This window comes from Rattus norvegicus, chromosome 17, assembly GCF_036323735.1.
Source record: "Rattus norvegicus strain BN/NHsdMcwi chromosome 17, GRCr8, whole genome shotgun sequence".
Lineage (NCBI taxonomy): Eukaryota > Metazoa > Chordata > Mammalia > Rodentia > Muridae > Rattus > Rattus norvegicus.
In genome coordinates, this window is record NC_086035.1 from 20283178 (window position 1) to 20307444 (window position 24267).

The window sequence follows — 24267 nt, forward strand, 5'->3', positions numbered from 1 at the left end:
GGCGGCTCATAACTGCTTGAACGTCCAGCTTCAAGGCATCCCACATGCTGTTCTGGCCTCTGAAGGTACCAAGACACAAATTTGGCCCGCACACGCACACACTTGCAGGTACTCACATGTATACATCAAATAAAGTATCCAGGTCTTCAAACAAACAAACAAACAAACAAACAAGCAAACAAGCAAACAAACAAACAAAGAGTTCTTTCTAAGGAAAAAGGCAAAAAATAGACTCTTGCCTTCCTGCCATTTCTGTTGCTACCAAAATTATGAAAAGACAGGGTAGTTTGCAAAGAATAGAAACTTGCTGGGTATGGTGGCGCACACCTTTCATCCCAGCACTCAAGGGGCAGGAGCTAGCCTGGTCTACATAGCAAGCTCCAGGATAGACAGGGCTACACAGAGAACCCCACCTAATAATAATAATAATAATAATAATAATAATAATAATAATAATAATAGAAATGTATGATAATATATGTATGTTCAAGGCCATGGATTCACTCATCAGCACTATAAACAGTGTATTTGGTTTGTGGTCCTGCAGGTGGAGAAACCTCAGGGGCACAGCCAGAACCCATGAGGGCCTTCTGTCCGCATCTTCACACATGTAATGGTAGCTCATGGACAGACTGAGTAGGTGAACGACTTAGGTCTTCTTTCCTTTTGTAGCAGTGACTCCTACCCAACATGGGATCCTGCTCTGATGACCTCATGTAACCAGAGTCACCTTCGAAAGGCCTCACCTCCAAGCATTGTTGGCCTCCAGATATGAGGACTAGGTTTTCAAAACGGGAACTTTAGGGGGAACATATCTGAGCCCTAGCAAAGGTGTACCCATCAGCCTAGAGACACTTGTCTCCCTACATTTGTTTCTTGGTCCTTGTGAATCTCACTCAGGGCCATGGGATAACTTGTTGATCTCAGCCAGCCAGCAGCTTCAGCTGAGATCTGGGAGGTCTAGCCTATGCTAACCTTAAGCCAATTTAGTTTGTGATAACTGGTAGAGAGCTGTCTGAGGAATGCTCAGAGGAGGGAGATTTTTTTTTTTACCCCAGTGGGGGTCAGATTCAGTGACAGAACCAAGAGGAAACAGCCCCACAAAGCGTCATAGTGGTCTAGTGTGGGGTAGCATCCAGCTTGACCGTGACTTGGCGGCTTCACATGTGAACATGTGGTGGAGTCAAGCCTTACCAAGGTCGTATTGTCAAGGGCCTTGACAGAAGCCCACAGGGACCTGGGTTTATTCTGTTAAGGGGGCAGTGATTAAAGGAGCTCTGCCTTGGGGAAGGAAGGGTGTAAGTAGACCTCTGGGAAAATGACTCTGATAAGTAGGGCAGAAGGTGTATTGGGAGGAAGGGTACAGAGTCGGGTGAGTCTTGGGCCTGAGAAATAAATACAGTTAAGGGGCTAAGGCAGTAAAAACATGTGATCTCTGGGAGGCAAACCAGAACAATGGGGGTCAAATAGAGGGCAGAATAACCCAGAAGACTAAGGAAAAAACCGACACAGGGCTAGGCCTCACAGAAGCTTGAAGGTCTTGGTTCCATCCCTGGAAAAGAAAAAAATGAATAAAAAGAGTGGTTATAAATACTGTTTGAGGGGCTGGCAAGATGGCTTAGGTAAAGGTGCTTATCACCAGGCCTCTGTTCCATCCCCTGAACCCTCGTGGTGGAAGGAGATATTCCTGTAGTTGTTCTTTGAATTCTTCTTTGAATTCCACATGCACTTACGTACATGCACGCACACATACATACGCACACACTCACACACACATAAACACACACATATTTACATACCCCATACACACGCATGCACACACATGCGCACACATCCACACACACACACACCATACACACACCATACACACACAAGCACACGCACACATATACACACATACATACACATCACACACACATATGCATATGTGCGCTCACATACACGCGTGCACACGCACACACTGAATACAAAATTGAATCTGCTTACTTCTTGGACACTTTCAGCTTCTTCATAGTCATTCCCCAGAAGATATTTTATAAGAACCAGTGAGCATTGAGGAACTATTTGGCCTGAGAACCCGATGGTCAGTTTTTGAGGAGAACATTTCGGTTTCTGACTTCCAGATTTCTTTCTGATTCCAAAACACGCCAGTGCACAAAGCTTCATTACAAACAAGTAAGACAATTAAAATGGTTTATAAACAATAAAGTCTGGGGAATGAAACGACATCTATCTTCCCCCTGGGCTCACTGATTAAGATGAACTCCTCCAATTTGCCCTTCGCTAGTGAAGACCAGCAGTTGCGTGTTGGCTGGGAAACTTTCAGGTGCAACATCTCACAGTGATTGAAATAATAAATGCAATATATTTGTCTTGCTTCTGCTGGAAAACCTTGGAGCTCAGGAAAGCTTCGTAGGACTTAGGAACCCTGCCCAAGAGCCCCTTGGCTATGCTCACCCCAAATTCAACTCACCTCAGAGTCACAAGATCACTGCCTACTCCTGCTTCTCCTACCAGCTCATAAAGGAGTCACTCGGAGTCTGGAACCTCCATTCCCGCAAGTCCTGTGAGTAGGAGATGGCTCATTTGGTAAGGACCCAAATTTGGATCTGTGCACACGTATCAAAAGCTAGATACAGCAGCAGACAGCGGTAAACCCAGAGCAGAGGTAGGAGGACCCTTGGGATAAGCTGTCCAGCCAGTTTAGCTGAATGTGTGAGCTCTGGGTCCTAGTGAGAGATCCTGGCTCCAAATATTATGTGGGCTGGGAGTGGTGGTGCACGTCTTTAATCTCGGGACCTGGGAGGCAGAGATGGGGCTCTGTGAATTTTAGACTAGCCGGATCTACCTAGTGAGTTTAAGGACAGCCAGGGTTACATGGAGAGACCCTATCTCAAAACTAAACAAAAGCAAAACATTAAAAAAAAAAAAAAAAGGGGTTGGGGATTTAGCTCAGTGGTAGAGCGCTTGCCTAGGAAGCGCAAGGCCCTGGGTTTGGTCCCCAGCTCCGAAAAAAAGAACCAAAAAAAAAACAAAAAAACAAAAAAACAAACAAACAAAAAAAAAAGAAAACAAAACAAACAACCAAAAAACCCCAGAAGGTGGGAAGTTACTGAGAAAGGCACGTGTGCGCGCTAACCCCAATACAGTAAATGCCCCAATACAGTACAATAACACACACACACACACACACACACACACACACACACACAAGCGCGAGTGCGCGCGTGCACCCTCACACATGAACATGTACAGCTCTACTTCTACCCTCTCATTGGTCTGGATCGATCACCTGTGTAAGGAAGAGACAGGCAGATTGGCTTGCCTTACATGCATTTTCTTGACTCCTGGAGTTGGTTCCCAGTGGTTATGACATGGGACCATAGGGCAGGGATGGGGAACTATGTGCAGGAACAGCGCTTAAGGAATCCACAAACTTTGACCACCCCTTAAGTGGTTAGTGATGCCTCACAGTTTTTCCAGAAACACTACTAGGTGATCTAGAGAGGACAACAGAAGAGGGAATGGAGGTTGGGGGAGGGAGAGAAGAAGAGAGGAAGGGGGAGAGGAGGGGGGGCAGAGAGAGAGAGACAGAGAGAGACACACACACACAGAGGGAATGGAGGGGGAGATAGACACACACACACACACACAGACAGAGACAGAGACAGAGGCAGAGAGACACAGAGAGAGAGGGAGGGAGGGAGGGAGGGAGAGAAGGAGAGAAGGAGAGAGAGAGAGAGAGAGAAATAAACAGACACAGATACAGAGACACAGATGGGGCCCGGTCGAGCAGCAGTTAGCTCTCCAACACCCTGAAGCATCTGTGGGCTGATGAAGAATGTCATCCTCACAAGGCTGGTTGAGCCACTCCACCCTCTACAGTCACACTCTCCTCCAGAGCTAGAGAACATTCCTCCAAGCCTCTCCTAGAGTCTCTCTCTCATTCTGTCTCTCCCTACGGAGTAAGTTTAGTCCATACATGCCTGGAAGTCCTGGCAACTCTCTGCCTCAGTGCTGGGACTACAGGCGTGTGCAAGACAGCCAGTGTGGTGATCCCTTTTCTTATGTGTGTCTGAAGCACAAGCTTTGGGTCACTCCCTCTCTGGACAATGAGAAGTGGCCTCCCTGACACCTCCTTGAGGAGGACTGTAGGTGCTTGGTCAACTGTGAGTGGGCTGGCCCTGCATGGCCTATAACCAGCTCCACAGCACCCTGCAGACAAATCACAGGGAACCCACAGGGTTTCCTTCTTCAGTCACGCATTGAACTCTGCTCACCCACTCAGACCTCAAGTGTTTACGGAGTGCTTGCTACACACCAGGCATCCTTCTGCACACTGTGTTGACGGACGGAAGCAGAGGTCTTGCTGAGTGTCTGAGTGTGCTGGCTCCTGCTTCTATGGTGTGTGTGTGTGTGTGTGTGTGTGTGTGTGTGTGTGTGTCAGTGGTGGTGGTGGTGTTTGTGGTGCTGACAACGTGGATCAGAGGAGCTGGAGGCTAGCCTGAGCTACACAGTGAGATCCCGCACCCCTCCCCGTTTTTTTGTTTTTTTTTTTTTAAATTCCAAACAAAAATCAAATTTCAGTCCCTATCACTGAGAACTTTCATGATAGTAGAGAATGAAGTAAGAAATATATTTATATAATTAGTTAAGAAACTGCAGTGCTATGGGAAAAAAGTAAAGCAGAAAACACTCTCTGGGGGACTTTTATTAACTGGTAGGAGCAGGGAAAGGTGTAGCCCAGTGAGCTGAAACGGGGGGGGGGGGGGGGGGGGAGCTGAAACAGGGGATCATCAGGAGTTCGATGTCATTCTCAGTTCTATGGTGAGTTCAAGGCCAACCTGGGAAATAAGAATTTGTCTTAAACAAACAAACAAACAAACAAACAAGCAAACACCCCCCCCAGCCAACCAGCCAACCAGCCAACCAGCCAACCAGCCAACCAACCAGGAAAAGAAAAACAAAACAGAAAAAGAAAAGAAAGCAGAATCAAATTGGGGTGGGGATGGGGGAGCTGTTACTCTTCACAGGCCACGAAGCAATTGAGGACTTCCTGAGGTGGAAGTCCCTCTGGGCACCCCTGAGTTCAGGCCCAGAAGAATCCAGCTGAGAGTCCTGCAGTAGCTCAGCTCAGAGAGGAGGGATTCTGTGGCCTGTTTTCAGAGTTACAGGCCTGTTCCGTTTCCCTGTTTGAGCTAGACCTCTGGTCTCCAGAAGGAGGAAATACCCATCAACATAAGTTGTCCTGAGGGCTGGGGATTTTTATCTCAGTGCTTGCCTAACAAGCAAAGGCCTGGGTTCTCTTCTCAGTTCTGAGGCTTGGGTGGGGCAGGGAAGCCAGTCCAAGCTGTGTGCATTCTTCCACTCCTGCAATCCCAGCACTTGGGAGCCGGAGACAGGAGGGCCAGGAGCTCCTCGACCTTCCAGGCAGCTAGAATACTAGTTTGCTTCCAACGTTTTTGCACGTCTATAGTTTTATGAATGGAAAGGTGTCCCTGGAGCCATGTTGGTATCCTTGTTGGCCCATGGCCGTTTCTTCCCACCACAGGCCTAGACCAGCCTCACATGAGGACTGTTTAGTGAAGACCCGTTGGAAGCAGGGGAGGTATCAGTGTAGCCCACAAATTCTTTGACCTGGTTGTTTAGGTGGCGATTAACTTGAATGAGTTGTCCCAGGAAATATGTGCTTTGTGCCTTTCGAAGATAAGTATTATTTTTTTATTGCTAATTAGGGTTGGGCTCACCCACATTTGTCATGTTGTTATGTCATATTCATTTGTCCTTTCCAACCCAATGGCCTTAATTAATCTTCTTCTGTCCACTCTGTTACAGCCTGGCTGTAATTCAGGCTGCTGGGGTAATGGAATCTTCCCTTAGGAAATCGTAAATGTGGAAGCCAAAGCCAGAGTGAGTTTTGTTTGAGAGCTCAGAATATGGATAAATGCAGGAACTGCTCTCACCATAGAGAATGCTATTTTCATTTATTGTTGTTATTATTATTTTGATCCCTTTAAGACAGGTTCTTGCTGGGCATGGCGGTACATATCTTTTAACCCAGCACTTGGTAGTGGTAGACGGATCTCTGTAAGTTCTAGACCAGCCTGGTTTGCGTAGGAAGTCCCAGGACAGCCAGGACTAACATAGAGAGACGCTGCCTTAAAAAAAACAAAGCAAAATAAGGTCTGAGATAGCTCAAACTGACCTTAAGTTCTCTATATGGTCCAGGGTAGCCTTGATCTTGTGATCCTTTGAACCTCCTAAGTTGCTGGGATACAGATGTGAACCATGATGCCTCACTCAAAGTGAACTTTAGAAATATGGGAATAGAGGAAGGTCAGCCATTTGCCCCTCGTTTTCCTCCTTTCTTTGATATAGTACTTTGCTATGCTGTTCAAACTGTCGTAGAATTCACACTATAGCCCAGGCTGGCCTCCTCAGACCCTTGGTGATCTTCCTGCCTCAGCCTCCTTCCAAGTGCTGGGATTACAGGCATGAGTCACCAGGCCAGCCCCTGTTCACATTTCTTTTTATTTTTTTGCTTTATATCTTTTTAAAACATTTTGTGTGTGTGTGTGTGTGTGTGTGTGTGTGTGTGTGTGCGCGCGCACACACACACACACACAGGCATGCTGGTATCATGATGTGATGTGCAAGTGATCACAAGATAACTTGTGGGAGTTGGTTCTTGACCTGAATCAGATCACCAGGGCAAACCTGCTCAGCCACTTCTCTGCTCAAGTTTCGACTTTCCTAGATTTGCTTTTGATGTTATTTTCTCCATAAAGTGTTTCTGAATTTATCTTAGCTTCACAAAGACAAAACAACTCTGTTCCTAGTACCTACCCAAGACCATTCAGGTGTCAGTGGTTTAATTTGCATTGTCCTGCAACTCCTGTTAACTCTTTTATCTTTGTTTACTTTAGGGTTGAGGCGCCATTCCTGAGTCACCCCTGTGGCCTGCCTGGCACACACTCAGTGCTTCTTGTGAAGTGGAATGAAGGACACATTCTTCCTCCCTCCCTCCCTCCCTCCCTCCCTCCCTCCCTCCCTCCCTCCCTCCCTCTCCCTTTTTTCCTTCCCTTCCTTCCCTTCCCTTCCTTCCTTTTCCTTTTCCTTCCTCCCCTCCCCACTCCTCCCTCCCCTCCCCACTCCTCCCTCCCCTCCCCTCCCTCCTCCTCTCTCTTTCTCTTCCTTTCTTCTCTCGCTCTCTCTCTGTAGACCAGACTAACCTCGAACTCATAGAGAAAACACCAATTCTTAAACACAAAATAAAGTACTTACTGATTTTTAATCAGCTCCCCTTGGACCCCAGTGTTCTAAGACAAGCCTCATTTATGGTAAACTTAGCCTGGGTAAGGTGTTATTGCTGATTTTGCTTTTCCCTGAAGAGAAATGATGATCGTACTTCACTTTCACATTTAGGTTCCTTTTCCAGCATGGAGATTGAGCCCATGCCCTTGTGCATGCCCAGCAAGTGCTTCATAGCCATAGATCATTTTAATAGCAGAACATAGTCTGGAATATTAGTGTCCCCTGATTTAAAAAATTCCAATTATTGCCTAAATAGGTTAATGTGGAAAGGAGATGCACGTTTGTGTGTAGGCACGGGTTCCTCAGCTCAAATGTGCAGGTCAGAAGACGGCTTGCAGGAGTTGCTTCTTTTTTTCTACCATGTGGGTGCCAGGCATCAAACAACGTGTGTTAGCAGACACGAGAGTGGGTACCTTTACTCCGTGAGCCATTTCACCAACCTTCTATTTTTATTTTTACTTTTTGAGACAATGCCTATGGGTAGACCAACCTGGCCTTGAATTTACATCCTGGATGATAGCAGCCAGCACCACACCCAGCTCTCTCATCAGTTCTGGTGAAGCTAGAGTATCTATCTGTAGGCCCGAGATGTAGGAGGCGCATGCAGGGCCAGTCCAGTGGGTGAGGATTCCAAACCTCTGAGTCTTCCCTTCAGTGTAATTCAATCTGGACTCTTCTTGCCTCTAGCCTTGCCGATAAATGACTGTCCTCTGTTGGGCCAAGGAGGTAAGATAACAAGAGAAAGGGGGGAATTAGGTCAAGATCCAACCTCTGTCTCTGCCCGACTTGTCTTGCGTCCGTTGCCCATGGTTATTTTATCTGCCCCTTACAAAGAGTTTTCAGTGATTATAACCAGGTTAAACTCTCAAATGAGCACAAGCTAAGAATAAATACAGCCCCAGGGAGCATGCTCATTAAAGACACCTGCAGAGCTGAACGGGGTGAAGCATGACTGTAATCCCAGCACTCAGGCCGGGTGAGGGAAACTTTGAGGTCAGCATGGACTATACAGTGAGTTCAAGGTCATCCTGAGCTATATAGAGACCAATCAATCAACAGACAATAGACAACCAACCAATTGACCAATCAACCAACTCAAAAACCTAAGAATTAAAATAAGTAAACTGAGCTAAACAAACAAACAAACAAACCCAAATTAATCAATCAATCAAACAACAAATACACCTGTGGTAAGATTGCAGTAACCATGGCAATCTTATCTAGAATCCTCGGGACCCTATGGGTTTCAGAATGAGACCTACCATCCCTAGAAGGGTCTTTCTCAGTACTGGGCAACTGTCATACTGTTTCTTCAGCCAAAGGCTAGCCAGGGAATGAGATAAAGTCTATTAATAGCCTTCTGTCATTCAGGTCAGGCCAAACCTTGACACCCAGCGAGTTATGTAACAATGATTAGAGGAGCTTCTCGAATTTCAGAATTGCGGATGAAGAGTATTAGACTCTTCACGTCCTCACTGGCTCCTTTTCGACAATCGCCATCCCTGGGATCTTTAGACATAGTAGGCCACCATCCCCTGCACACCTCTCAGGATAAGAGAGTTGAGATTTTTGGTCCGGAAAAATTTGCCTTCACTTGTTAATAATGAAAATGGGTTTATGGCAGTTTGATGGGTGCTTTGTAGAATTCTGCGAATTCCAAGATTGTTTGAGTTCTGGAGACCAAGGGGACGGAGAGAACACAGAACACATCCAGTGCCACTGTCCACTCTAGGTAAGGGCAGGCAGGGGACAGGACAGCTGCTCCACGGGGGCTTTGTGTCTGGAGGAAGTGCTTTTATCTGGACAGTGGAGGGTTAGGAGTGTAAAAGTCAGGGTCCTAGTCTCAAATGACAAGAAGTCATTGTCTTAGTTAGGGTCTTATTGCTGTGAACAGACACCATGATCAGTGTAACTTTTATAAAGGACAACATTTAATTGGGGCTGGCTTACAGGTTCAGAGGTTCAGTCCATTATCATCATGGTGGGAGCACGGCAGCATCCAGGCAGGCCTGGTGCAGGAGGAGCTGAGTTCTACATCTTCACCTGAAGGAAGCCAGGAACAGACTGAGCAGCCTCAGGCAGCTAGGAGGAGGGTCTCCAAGCCCACCCCACAGTGACACACTTCCTCCAACAAGGACACACCTTCTAATAGTGCCACTCCCTGGGCCAAGGGTATACAAACTGTCACAATCATTGAAACAGTTGGAGCAGACACTGACAGAGCCCAAAGGGAAATGATCTGCTCACTGACCTGAGCTCCCCCATCTCTTTCAGGACTGAGCTATGTCTCAGGCTAGGGCTGAGGCTCAGGGGTAGACTCTTCCCCATGTCAGGAAGGCTGGGGGGTCCATCTTCTACTGTAAACAATGGCTCTCTCCTGTTTGGCTTCACCTGAATTGTGCCTTCTAGGCTCCTCTTGGCTACATTCTGTTCCTCTTTCAGGACCCATTGCAGACACCATCTGGAAGTCCCAGCCTGCCCTCCCTGGGGACTCTTAACTGTAACCCCCCCTCCCCCCCACTAGGCTTTGTCGGCACCCAGAGCACTTCCTTCATTGGAAGGCAAACTTGACCACGGTGAACACTGAGGTTTTTCTTCTATTTTCAGTGCTGGGGCTTTAATCCAAGGCTTTGCCCCTGGAGACATACACCCTACCATTGGCCCACATTCTTGTTTTCACGGGTACATGGCAATGTGCCTAGATCAACAAGACTTTGGCGAATACCAAGAGTGTGGGGCTGCTTGCTTGACTTAATGTTAGATCCCCCGCCTAGCATGTGCAAGGTCCTGGGTTCAATTCTCAGCACTACCAGTAACACCACACACACACACACACACACACACACACACACACACACACACACACAATCTATTACTTAAATATGTTTAAATATAAATGATGCTTACCTATCTTTTTCTACCTCCATTTTTCTTAAGTGTTACTATTATTATTACTTTTTTTTTTTTAAAGATAGTCTCCTATAGCCCAGGCTGGCCCCCAATGTGGTACATAGCCAATGCTGACCTTGACTCTGAGCCTCCCACCTCTACCTCGAAAGTGTTGAGATAACAGACATGTACACCATACCTGCTTTTACATGGTGCTGGGTGTTGCACCCAGTGGATGTATGGATGCTACTCAAGGACTCTACCAATGGAGTCATATCCCCAGCCCAGTGCTTCATTTTAACTCTTACGTTTGTGGTGCTGGGAATAGAACTTAAGGCCTTGCCACATGTGAAATAGTCACACACACTCCACCACTGAGATTCATCCTCAACCTTCTCTAGCTTTAAAAAACAAACAAACAGGGGCTGGGGATTTAGCTCAGTGGTAGAGCGCTTACCTAGGAAGCGCAAGGCCCTGGGTTCGGTCCCCAGCTCCGAAAAAAAGAAACAAAAAAAAAAAAAAAAAAAAAAAAAACCAAAACCAAAAACCAAAAACAAACAAACATCACAGCCATATTTTTGTAATTCAAATGACAAATATTATATGGGTGAAATTTTGGAATGTAGGAGTTACCACCATCTTCTAGTGGAGAACTATGGGATTATGTGTCATTATGACTTAAGAATGTTGAAGTGGAAGTTGTTGGTTACATGGTAGGGGAACCATGTCCTAATATCTGGTGACTGTGAATGTACCTTTCCTGGAAAAAGGGTCTTTAAACCTGTAATTGGGGTAAGGATACTAGCATGATATCATCTTCAAATGGGAAATCCCCAAATTCAAGAAATTCCTAGGAAAGACTGCAAAGAAGAGACGGAAATGCCACGGGGACAAAGTCACAGGGAAAGAGGCTGGGATTGGAGAAGTATGGTTACAAGTTGAGAAACATTGTTGATCGCTGACTGCCAGCAGAAGCAGGAGAGAGGCAGCAATGGAGAAGCCAATCCAGCTGTCATCTTGATTTTGGATTTGTTAGTCCCTTGAACTGTGTGAATGGATTCCAAATTTGTGGTTCTTTGTGTGACAACCTGGGGCATTGAGACCACCAGGTCATTTTAGATTGAGTCATTTAGTGGCCCATGGGTGTCTTGAGAAGTATCCTAGCAAGAAGGTTAGGAGCTCAGGATTGTAGTTTGGGGGTTTGGGTCCCAGTTCTACCCACTGAGCTTCGGTTTCCTCGTCTATGAGATGAGGATGATGTAATAATAGGGCTGGTCTGCCACAAACAGAATGCACCACCCTCAAATGTATGCATTCAAATCCTCACTCCCAATGCAGTGGAATTAGCTGGTGGCACCTTTGATGGCTGACGAGGTCACAAGGGTTCTGGATGAGATAGTAGCTTTCTGGTCTGAATGTTTGTAACCCCCCCCCCTTTATGTTGAATGGTCACACCCAATGCTGTAGTAGTAGGAGGTGGGGTCTTTAGGGCATGGGTACAAAGTCCTTGAATGGAATGTTTGTTTGTTTTGAGATCAGCTTCATTCTGAGGCTGCCCTCTAACTCACTAGTAGTCCAGGTTGAGCTAATTTCCTAACCTAGGTTAGCTTTGAATGTGTGAGGATCGTCTTGCTTTAACTTCCTTTTGCTGGCGGTGCAGACACAGGCTACCACACCTGCCTAGGATTGACAGTCTTAGAAAAGTAACCCAGGGACTTATTTGTCCATTCTGTCATAAAAGAAAAGAGTAAGAAGTTGCCATCCATGAGCTTTCACAAAACACCGGATGTGTTGTTCTTCCACCTAGGCCTTCCTAGTCCCTAGACTTCTGAGAAATCCATTTCTACTGTTTATAAAGTACTCAGTCAAAGGTAATCTGTTACACTAGCCTATAGTTCAGATGGTGACCTTATAAAAGAGACTCCTGAGGCTCCCCTGATCCTTCTACCTTATGAAGTCACATTGTGAAGAACAGCTATGACCTTCAAAACAACTTCTTGTCAGACACGAAGTCTGCTGCCAGTGTAGGAGGGATGAGTGGTAACCACGACACAAGAGGTGGGACGCACTGTATGTAGGAGTATTCTTTTTCTCTCTCCCTCCCTTCCTTCCTTTCTCCTCTCTGCTTTTGACTTCTTTAAGACAGACTCTCACTATGCAATCTAGGCTGGCATTAACCTTCCAAGTGCTGGGAGTTATGGATACATACCACTGCCAACTTCAATAAATGTTGCTAGTTGATCATCGGATGGAACCTAGACTAGAGTTTCCTCAGCTGCAAATATGACCAGGCAATGCATTTAAGAATATTACTTAATCCTCAAGATGCTCAGAAGTCAGAGCAGTCTGCCTTTTTTAACCTCTTTCCATGCCTACAATCTCTTCTCTTTAGGTCATATATTTGCATGGGCTTGCAGACATTTGTTATCAGAATAATGGAATCTTCTAGCTTATCAGTCACCTGGTGCAGTATTTTCAAATCAGGATACTCAGAGGGCCCTGGCTCCCCCAGTTCATCGGGGGAATCCTCAACCTCTATTGAGTGTTTAATAGAAGTCTAATGGAACTGTTGTCTATGGAGAGAGGATGCCAGAGGACTGGATGGCATTCTGTTTTGTTTTCAGAGCAGGGTATTTACCAAGTGTGGTAGCACAAGCCTTTGGCCAGCTCACAGATAACTGAATTAACACCATAGTTTTGCCCAGGATTTACAGGACACTGAGAACATGGGTGAAGTAATGCATCACAACTGTTGGATGTTACATCATGCTACACCATGCTGCACTGTAATGCTAGGTTCCCTCCAGGACCAAATAGAGGCTACAGAAGCTCAGTAAGTTGTTTGTGGTCACAGTTGTTTAGTGGCAGGGTTAAAATTGATACATGGGGTTTTGACTTCCAGTCTAGCATGTTTTTCTAGCGTGCTTCTTGTCTCCCACATCTGAAGATTCAGAGGCAGTCAAGTCTTTACTATTCCTCTCTGTGTGTGTCTCTGTCTCTGTCACTCTCTGTCTGTCTGTCTGTCTGTCTGTCTGTCTGTCTGTCACCTGTCTGTCTGTGGAGATTGAACCCAGGACCTTGAACAGGCTAGACAAACGCTCTACCTCTGAGCTGTACCTCCAGCCCTAATGTATTTGTTTAATACCATACACAACCTGGCCAGTCATTGTCATTCATTTATGAAGCTCACAGTCCAGGTGGGGATAGGACAGGTTGGACAGGAAAAAGCAGAAAGTTCTTCTCTCTTAAAAAAAACAAAACTATTTATTTGTGTGTGTGTGTGTGTGTGTGTGTGTGTGTGTGTGTGTGTGTGTGATGTGTGTGTGCATGCTTTCGTGTGAGGGTGGCACATTTCCCAAGGTGCATATGTCAAAGGACAGTTTTGGGTGTTGGCTCTTGCTTCCCACCTTGTTTTTGAGGCAGGGTCTGTCTTGTCATTTGCTGCTGCACTCTGCACTCGAGTTAAACTTCTGGGGGGAATATCCTGTCTTTGTCTCCCATCTCTTGTAGTAGTGCTAGGACTACAGACATGTGCCACCAGGCTTACTTTTGGGGATTGAATTTGGGTCATTCATTGGCCTTGCATGTGTGGCTATTGCTTTTACTTGCTGAGACATTGCCCTGGTTCTAGAAACTCTTGTTGAGCAGGAATGGGGACTTGTGAACATCTGGAGTATCTTGGGGCACCATGGGGTACCCAAACTAGAACACCATTGGCAAAAGCGTTGCTCTATCTTTTGCCTTTAAAGGCCTGAGACATCACACTGTGCCCTGGAGACTCCTAACTTTTATTCTACCTACATTCTTTTTTCTTTCAAATTGAAGCTAATGGATCTCCATGTAACCCACTGTCATTCTGGTGAGATGAATTCAAGTTTGATGGTTGGGGGTAGCTCAGTTGTCTGACATGTGAAAGGTCCTGGCTTCAATCAACCCTCAGCTCTGATCATACGAAGTTAGATTTTATAAAACCTATCTTTAATTAAAAAAATTAAACAAATAGATAAATTAAAAATGCTATCATCTATTTACTATCTATCTATCATCTATCTATCTGCAGACTATTCCTTTCAATCCTAAGCTAGAATAGGGCATTGACATCAGTGAATCCTGACTCTGCTTCTCTTTGCATCCAATCTGCGGCTGTATCATTTTGCTTTTGGTTGTGCTTCTTGCCTGTTATGAATTATACTGCCTCACCACAAGCCCATGTGCATTAGAGTCGCCTGTGAGCCACAATAAACCTTCTCATCTTATAAGTTAATTATCTCAAGTGTTTGTTATAGTAACCGAAAAATGACTGCCATAGGCTTACCTGGGGCTAAAAGGAGGATTTTTTTGTTGTATTTTTATTTCATATTAAATATGCAGTTAATATAGAACATGTTTCCATCATCTCCCCTCAGTGAAGAATTATAGAATTTAGAGATTAAAAAAAAAGAAGGAAGTTTAAGTCACTAATATTCCTACAGCTTAGAGGTAAGATTCTAAATCCTTTCAGACTTGAGTATGAGTGTGTGTAGATGCACATGCACATGTGTGCACAGGTATCAAGGGTCATCAAGAATCTTCCTAAGTCACTTTCCATTTAATTAAAATAGTTTTATTTTGATTATTAATGTCTTAGGGTTTTACTTCTGTGAACAGACACCATGACCAAGGCAACTCTTATAAGGGCAACATTTCATTAGGACTGGCTTAGAAGTTCATAGGTTCAGTCCATTATCATCAAGGCAGCGTCCAGGCAGGCACGGTGTAGACAGAGCCGAGAATTCTACATCCTCATCCTAAGGCTGCTAGGAGAAGACTGGCTCCCAGGTACCTGGGATGAGGGTCTTAAAGCCCATACCCACAGTGACACACTTCCTCCTAATTACCTCCTAATGGTGCCACTCACTGAGCCAGGCATATATAAACTGTCAGAATTAATATTTGCATGTATTTGTATGTGTGAAGATGTGTGCCATGGTATATGACTGGAGGTTGGAGGACAGTAACAGCGCTGGTCTCTCCTTCCACCTTCCTATGGGTGTTAGAGATTAAACACAGGGCTTCAGGCTTGTCATGGCTTATCCACTGAGTCAGCCTCTTAGCCTTTTGGGACAGGGTCTCTTGCTTAACTTGGGCATCACTGATTAACCATACTGGATGATCAGCAATGACCAAGGGTCTGCCTCAACCCCGGAGTTACAGCTGCCTCTTTCTTTCTTTTTCTTTCTTTCTTTCTTTCTTTCTTTCTTTCTTTCTTTCTTTCTTCCTTCCTTCCTTCCTTCCTTCCTTTCTTTCTTTCTTCCTTCCTTTCTCTCTCTCTCTCTCTCTCTCTCTCTCTCTCTCTCTCTCTCTCTTTCTTTAAAGATTTTATTTATTGTATATGAGTACACCGTCGCTGTCTTCAGACACACCAGAAGAGGGCATCAGATCTCATTACAGATGGTTGTGAACCACCATGTGGTTGCTGGGATTTGAACTCAGGACCTTTGGAAGAGCAGTCGGTGCTCTTAACCACTAAGCCATCTCTCCAGCCCCAGCTGCCTCTTTCTTTATGTAGGTGCTGGCATATGAATCAGGTCCTCATGCTCGTGTAGGAAGACTTTACCAACTAAATTATCTTCCATGCCCCCAATTGTTTTTCTCTGGTCTATGAAATCATGCTTATATTTCAAATGGAGTAAAAATATTTTTTCAGTAAATAAAATCAGAATATAACTTTTCATTGTATGACATAAGATTTTTGCTTCCTATGATGACATGAATCCATTTCTGCCTTCACTTAGAGCCCTTTCCTAATATTGATCAATGCTGTCTCATCGAATAGCCACATTTTGCCAATAATCATCCAACCAATCTCTCAAATGATAGACGTACAATTAGTTTCTGACTTTAGCTGTTTGAAGTGTGGTACAATGAATATTCTGTTCTTTCATTTTTGCAAGCTTCTCTGATTCTTTTTCAACAGGATAAGTTACTAGTGGTAGAATTGTTTGAGTGCAAAAGTCTATGCTTACATTAACTACTTTTCTGTCACTGATAAAAACACCTTGACAAGAAGCAATTGAGGGGAGAAAACAGTTTATTTTGGTGTATAGTTTCAAAGGGACAGAGTCCTCCATAATGGGTGTTTTATTGGGTTTTTGTTTTTGTTTGTTTTTTTTTAGTTTTTTAGGGTGTTTTAGTTAGGGTTTCTATTGCTGTGAAGAGATAACATGACCATGGCAACTCTTACAAAGAAAACGATTTAATTTGTGGCTGGCTTACAGTTTCAGAGGTTCAGTCTATTATCATCACGACAGGAAGCATGGTGGCGTGAGGAGGCGAGAGTTCTACATCTTGACCTGCAAGCGGCAAGGACAAACTTTGTGCCACACTGAACATAGCTTGAGTATAGGAGACATCAAAGCCCGCCCCTACAGAGACTCCCTCCCTCCAACAAGACCACACCTATTCCAGCAAGGCCACACCTCCTAAAAGTGCTGCTCCGTACAGACCAAGTATTCAAACATATGAGTCTATGGGAGCCATTCCTATTCAAACCACGGCTGTGAGGACAAATGACATTTGTGAGGGAAATCATGGTTGAAGGAGCAGAAAGCTGGCTGGTCACATTTGCATCTGTACACAAGGGGCAGAGGGCAAGAACAGAAAGTTGAGCGAGGCCCTAAAACATTAAAGCCTGCCCCCAGTGATGGAACTCCAGCGAGACTCCACCTCCTCATTCAGTTCCACCAACTGGGGACCGAGTATGCATATACAGGAGCTTATGGGAAGTATTCTCGTTCCAATCACAACCACGCACTTCTGGCGTTGGTAGTTATTTTCAAAAAGCATGTTGCAAGCTCATGACAAATAATTTTCTCCTAGCTTCAAAACTTGGTGACTCTGGGGTTTCCCGTGGTAGGAAGTATCCGGGCTCTGTTGGAGGACGAAAGAGACGCAAAGGGAGTACATAAAGCCTAGAGGACCACGGGGTCTTTGAGCAGTGCCAAGATTATGTTAGAAGAAGGAGCGGGGGCAAGAATATGGTCTGAGAGTTAAGACCCTTTGGGTTCTTAACACTCTGGGGGTTCGCTAGGAACTTGAACGAGAACGGGGTTGTTTACTTAGAGCTTCTGCCAGTCCAGAGGTCTATTTTTTGGGAGTCTGTGTTGTTTGCCTGTTTCCTCTTTGCCAGCTGGTCTTTTCTGTATGTTAAAACCCAGTTCTCTAATTGGCAGGAAGTGAGCGTCTAGCCAATCACAAACAGCCTCAGAGACCCCATGCTGTGCAGGTAATTCCAACCGAGCAGCCTAGGGGCATTTGCCTTTATGTCAGATGCTCACAAGGGTCTGGTCGAGCTTTGCTTAGCATAGCAGGGATTCCTGGAGCCAAGCAGATCCGTTTTCACAGGAGCACCCTTTCGGAAGTGACTGTGGTGTTTGTAGTAGTCACTCAGGAACTTAGGGTTGGGGCTTCTGGTGGGTTCTTTGAGTTCTCTGTCGGCAGTCAAGTGGTGCCGCGGCCCTGAAGTGGGCGAGGTAGTTAGTGGGGACGGACAAGAAGGAGGTGACAATAAAAATGACAGCAGACATTTATTGAGTGCGTTTGACATGCTAGGGCTCGTTCTCAGCACTTGACATCTATTGTAAAACCAAGTGATAAATCAATACTCCATAAAACACAATTGGTTATATGGCAATTATCTGTAGTCCTCTGGCTGCTTCCACACTCACGTGGGAGCGGAGTCTAATTCCGATGTTTTGGGGGAAGAAGACCCTTTATAATCTACAGTCTAGGTTTACCATTTCTTAGTTTCCTACCCCACCTCTCCTGTCTGCCCACGGACATATAACTTCCTCCTCCACTTTGCCCTTCTTCTCGCCCCAGGCTGCAGAGGGAGGGGAGAAACGGGGTAGGGGTGGGGGTGTTGTGGAGAGGGTGGACCCTTTCTGGCTAGTTGTGGCTTCAAAATACTATTCCACCCTAAGGTGGCATCTCACTATATTGCCTTAGCTTTGAACATCTGGGCTCAAACAATCCTCCTGTCTTAGTTTCCCAAGCGCCTGGACAGTAGCAGTGTGCCTGGCTCAAGCTCACACCTGACAGCACTGAATGCTTTTGAGTTTAGTCTGAGTTGACCTTGAACCCCTGCTGCGGCCTCCAAACCACGGGTGTGCATAACTGAGGTCAGCTTCACTGAGATTTTAACAATGTTTCTTACGTATGTGTTATGGAAGGGCTAGAGTGTTTTCAATTAGTAAATTTGTGTGTGTGTGTGTGTGTGTGTGTGTGTGTGTGTGTGTGTGTGTGCGCGAGAGAGAGAGAGAGAGAGAGAGAGAGAGAGAGAGAGAGAGAGAGAGAGAGAGTACGAGCACGTGTGTGGTCAGAGGGCAACCTTGTGAAGTTGGCTCTCTCCTTCCACCGTTTTGGGTTTGGAGATCTAACTCCAGTTGCCAGGTTTGCAGAGCAAGCATCTTTACCCACTAAGCCTTCTCATTTCAATCTGTTTAATCCTTCCAGAAATATAGGAGACCGCACCTACTGTATCTCTGTATTTGACAGATGAGTTTGGGGAGACAAAGAGATCTTAGGCAGATAACTTCCCTTCACCTCACCCACAGTGCTCGCAATACCAGCTGCTCTAGCAGAATGAATGCTGCCCTTTTGGTGGCTTCGGAGGTTGGCCTCTAATTAGACACTGCACATTCATTCATTCATTCTTTTTTTTTTTTTTTTTAACCAAGTCATCTCTTCTCATTGTGCTCAGTTTTTTCTTTGAGACAAGATCCGGTTAAGGATTCCAGGCTGTGGCTTCAAACTAGCTACATAGACCCTGCTGGCCTCAACCTTTCAATCTTCCTGCCTTTAGCTTCTCAAATGCTGGGTTGTCTCAGGCTTATGTGGCACTGGTGAGGAATGAAACCCAGGGCTCGAGTATGCTAAGCAGTCACCCTTCCAACTGAGCGATACGCCCAGCCAGCTGTACTTAGTTAATTTTCTCCCAACATGCTAACATCTGTCTTGCTCTATTTTCTTTTCCTACACAGTCTAGACAGCACAGCCCATTGCTTCTAGCGTTTTCCAGGTAGTAGTTTCGAGCTCCAGTTGCATGGCCCCACTCTGGCCATTCTTTGCTGTGTCTTCACCTCGACAGTGTTTTCTCGCTCTGTTATCTGTCAGTTTTTCTCTTTCACCTTGCATCTTTAAAGTGAATTTATTTACCTAAAAAGAATATTCTCCTGAGGGAACATGGGCCAGACAACCAATGAAGGAGCTAGAATGTTTTCTATTAATACATTATTTAGTGTGTGTGTGTGTGTGTGTGTGTGTGTGTGTGTGTGTGTTTTATGTGTATTTGTGGGTTGTGTAGAAGACCATTCTTGTCCTCTGGAATTACACGTTGAAGTCTTTTCAGGGGCAATGTCATTACCAGGTCTGTGATTTAAATTGTTGAGCGAAAAAGGAAATTATAAGGGTGGACTTTCCGGTGAGGGTACGGATGGTTGCTGATGTCCATACATCTATGTCTGAAAAGATTTTCAGAGTAAAAAGTAGCCGGTAAAGGACCCTCCCACTTGCTAACAACTGGAAGTTTTCTACCAGTTGCTACGCACATTTGAGGAATCAGTATGCCGGGAAGGAAATAGGTTCTTTACGTGTAGCTAAGGGTCATTGTCTAATCAAAGGCTTTGTACCTGTTCTTTCAGCAAATAAAAGGGATTAGTGTGTATTAGAGGGATGTTCCGGAAATCAAATCCCAGCCCGAGGAATTCTCCCGAAATGAGAATTGAGATGGCAGTAAGTCTTGCGTGACGCGTTTCAAAGGAACTTTAGGCGGTGGTTTTGTTCCTCTTCAATCGTCACATGCTCTCGAGCCACCATTTGTGACATGATGCCCCAGCCACCTTTTTTCTCTTTCTCTTCCATTCAACTTGCCCTTCAAAGGATTCATCTGAGGTCGAGTCCCTTATTCATCCTTATAATCTTAAAATGTCTGAGCACGAGAGGAAACACGCATTCATGTTGGGAATAGAAGCCGTTCTAGAGGGTTCCAGGAGCAAGAGCTTTCTTTAACTCGGGCGTTCGGTGCTTAGACTGACACAAAGGAATGGAAGTTGGGTTCCCACTGAACTTTTGTCCTGTGCTTTCTTTTCACTTTTTATTAATATCGGGTTTCGCTCAGCAGCCAGGGCTCTCCTGGAATTCATGTGATTCTCCGCGTTGGCCTGAGGAGGGCGGGGATTATAGGAGTGAGTCTGATGACTCACGTATGCACACCCAACTCCATTAGAGTTCCTCTTCTTTTGGTTTTTGAGACAAGGTCCTGCTAAGAAGTCCAGGCTGACCTGGAACTCACGTATGACCCTCGAATCTCTGCCTCCTGAGTGCTGGGTGTGAACCACCACACCAGGCTCAACTGAGCCTTCGTTTTTTGTTTTCATCCAGTTGCTTTTTAAAGACAGGGTCCCTCTCTGCAGCCTTGACTGTCCTGGAACATGCTGGCCAGGCTGGCCTTGAACTCACCTATCATTTTCATGTCTTTATCTCCTGAGTGATGGGATTAGAGGTTTACACCACCACACCTGGATGCACTGTATTTTTAGCAAACTTCCTGTCTCACCCCACCCAACCCTTGTCGTTGAGCCTAGGGCCTTGCCCGTTATAAGTGCATGTTCTATCCTTGAACCGTACTCCTGTGAGCCTGGAATTTTGATTATAAATTACCCGTGGAATGGAATCGGAAGAGCGTCTGCCTCGGTTGAATTTCCCTCCCTGCCTCACACTCAGTGAAGTGGTGTTCACAGGGTGGGAAGCGCTATGCCCCTCCCCCGCCACACACACAGAGTAAGCCCGCTTACCCACTGTCCCTTTCAGAGAAGGCCAAGTCTCAGTGTATCCAGCATCCTACTGCAAGAGTCTGAGAAACATGACCTCCAGTCTTCTCGTCCCTCTGAGATGAAGGAAGGGGCATTGAGTCCATGCAGTACTTGACAGATTGATGCTGTCCTCCATTTAGCTGAACTTTTAGATACCACAAGATTGTCTATTGCCATGGTTACACTCGACACTCGTCCTCCCACCCGGGTATCCCTCACAACATGAACGAGTGGCTTGTTGCACTCTGTGTGTTTGGAGGAACTTAAAATAATCCGGCCTTCTGATTACTACTTTTATCTGGACATGCTTTGTAATTTTCAGGATTCCCTCCACTTCTCTGAATTCAGCCACTGAAATTCAGAGGCATGAAATGGCTGCGTCTAACAGGTACTACTTTATTCCCAGTAGGTAATACGCAGAATGTATCTTTAATATCTTTCGTACATAAAATACAAATTTTCTGCTCAGGCAGATTTCGCAACCCCATTTTGTAAAATATCCATGGAAAATGTTCAGCTTTTCCCCCACATACAGGGAATAAAAAGGCTTCCTCTTCCCCTAAAACATCTGGAACATAAGTCTTGCAAACAGTTGGCCTAAATATGGGGGTCTGTAGAACCACAGGAGGAATAGAACTAGAGAGAACTAAAAAGATAATTTAAAAAATATATTTATTTTAAATCCTTTGAGCGTTGGTGTTTGGCCTGCATGAATGTCTGTAGGAGGGCGTTGGATTCCCCTGGAACTGGATTTACAGACAGTTGTGAGCTGTCGTGTAGGTGTTGGGAATTGAATCTAGATCCTTTGGAAGAGCATCCAGGTCTCTTACCCACCGAACCATCTCCAGCCCTATTATATTTTATTTCGGATAAGGTTCTGTGGCTCAGGGTGACTTTGAACTTCTGATGTTCTGTCTTCTGAGTGTTGGAGTCTCAGGCAAACCCATCCCCTTGGTTTTCGTGAGGCCAGGGAGGGAACTCAGGGCTTCCTCAGTAGTAGTCACTCGCTCTACCAACTGAGCTACATCACCATACTTCCACCTCCTATTCCTCTTTCTGCCCCGCCCCACCCCGCCCCGCCCTTTCTTGACAGATCTTACTTGTGTAGCCCAGATGGCATGGGACTTGTTATGAATGTGAGGCTGGTCTCCAACTCACACAGATCCACCTGCCTCTGCCTTCTCAGCGCTGCGGCCAATGGTGTATGCCACAGTGCCTTGTCCCACTATTTCTCTAGGGTTTGTCAAGTGCTGGAACAGACAACACTGGCTGTTCTTCCAGTGGTCCTGAGTTCAATTCCCAGCAACCCCATGGTGGCTCACAACCATTGGAATGAGTCCTGATGCCCTCTTCGGGTGTGTCTGAAGACAGCAACAGTGTACTCACATATGTTAAATAATAAATCTTAAAAAAAAAAAAAAAGAGCTATAACAGGATTGCTGTGGTTTAGATGGCTGTCCCAAGAGATCATGTGTTACAGTCCTTGGCCCCTTGTCTGTGGGAAGGCATTCTGGATGGTAGAACCTTTTTTATTCTTTTTGAGATGCAGTCCCATGTATCCTTGGCTGGCCTTGAGCTCACTATCTATATACCCGATGAACCAACACCTGACACTCCTGACTTGACCTCCTCAGAGCTGGCCTTACAATGGAGCTTTAAGGAGGGGAACCTTGTAGATGACCTTCCAGTCCTTGCACATCTATTTAAAGTCACCCCTTCTTTTTTTCCTCTTTTAGAGCTGGCTGTGAGGTAAAGTTCTGCCAAAAACAGCTCTCTTGCCATAGGCCCAAAGCAGCAGAGAGTGTCCTACCCCAAAATTTCAAAACCGAGAACCCAATTAAACCTTCCCTCTTAGTAAGGTTCGTTCCAGAGACTTGTTCTAGTAACGGATAGCTGACTGATACAGCAGTAGGTTTTCTGTGCAACTGAAATAGGGTTCTTTTCATCTCCCATGATGCTAGACAGTCATTAGACATCAATTTAAATTTATGTGCCCTCCATAGACCTGATTTAGGCTCGTTTTCTTTTTCCTTTTTCTTCTTCTTAAAAAACAAAAACAAACAAACAAACAAACCAAACCTTATCAGTGATAGGGAATGAGTCAGTTACATTTTGTAAAAACTCTGTGTTTCCTCTTTATACTCTATAACATTAAGCATTTTATGGTAATATTACAGTTGTATCTTTAATGTCCCCCTACGTGACATGTAATTCCTTTTCTTCAAGCTAATAACAGTAACATCAGGATTTGATGACCCATCTCTTGCAAAGCTCCCTTTGCCATCAAGACAACAATTGGACGTAGACCCTGCTTGAAGCTCCCCTCATGCCAGATACTCAAAATACCCGAAGAACAGAACGCTATCATCGCTTATTATGGCTAATGGACGAAAAGCCACGGAGCCAACAGATAATGTGCCCTGAAACCGAGGCCCGCGAAGAAAATGTTAGCTTCTGGAAATGGCGCTGGGGGAGTGAGTGGAAGTTGCTGGTTCATCCTCTTCTGTGATCCGGAGATAGTCTACTTATGAAATTAAAGTGGCAGGAAGCAAGCACCCTAAAATGTAACTAATGTCAGATAAGATGTAATCTAGGAAATTGTAATATGCCCATCGTGATGTAATGTCGTAATGGCTGCGGCTTTTGGGACTGATAAGCAGGAATGGAAAACGATGCCAGAGGAAAAGAAAAACAATCTCCAAATTTCACGACGAGCAGTGACCTAGGGTGCCTACGTCCTGACCATCAGCTGCAGGGTTCCTTCCTTTCTATGTGTATATATGTGCGTGCGTGTGTGTGTGGTGTGTGTGTGTGTGTGTGTGTGTGTGCATGTGTGTGTGTGTGCGCATATATGTATGCATATGCTTATGTGTGTGACTATATTTATGTGTATGTTTGTATGTGTGTGTGAGCATGTGTGCTTGTGTGTGCATGCATTTGTGTAAGTGTCGTATATATGTATGTGTGTGAATGTGTGTGCACATGCATATATATGTGTGTGAACATGGCACACGAGTGTGCCCTTGTGCATGTGTGTACGGAGGCCAGAGAATTTTGTGTCCCACTCTTTATTCCCTTGAGTTTTCACTGAAGCTGAGGTTACAAGAGTGTTTATTTATGTCTCGATGTGTGTGTCTGTGTCGTGCTTCTATTTTTTGTTGCATGTGTCTATTTTCATTTGTGGGTTTGTGTGTATATGAGAGAGACAGAGACA

The 24267-nt window shown here is 45.2% G+C and overlaps 2 long non-coding RNA genes across 4 annotated transcripts; one reads left to right on the forward strand and one right to left on the reverse strand.

Moving 5' to 3' along the window:
• Nucleotides 1-1411: 1411 nt before the first annotated feature.
• Nucleotides 1412-9080, reverse strand: LOC120097911 (uncharacterized). Of its 3 annotated transcripts, XR_005495800.2 has the most exons (4): nucleotides 8577-8988; nucleotides 7805-8024; nucleotides 2474-2564; nucleotides 1412-1552 (listed from the first exon to the last, which is right to left on the reverse strand). It is a non-coding gene; the product is annotated as an uncharacterized LOC120097911 (long non-coding RNA). The 3 variants fall into 3 exon arrangements; XR_010059425.1 differs by lacking the exons at nucleotides 1412-1552; nucleotides 2474-2564 and adding an exon at nucleotides 4694-4844 and having other exon boundaries at nucleotides 8577-8984; XR_010059424.1 differs by lacking the exons at nucleotides 1412-1552; nucleotides 2474-2564 and having other exon boundaries at nucleotides 7741-8024; nucleotides 8577-9080.
• A 1803-nt stretch (nucleotides 9081-10883) lies between these two features.
• On the forward strand, nucleotides 10884-23616 carry LOC134482829 (uncharacterized). The gene is made up of 2 exons (XR_010059426.1): nucleotides 10884-10995; nucleotides 23280-23616. It is a non-coding gene; the product is annotated as an uncharacterized LOC134482829 (long non-coding RNA).
• The last annotated feature ends 651 nt before the right edge of the window (nucleotides 23617-24267 follow it).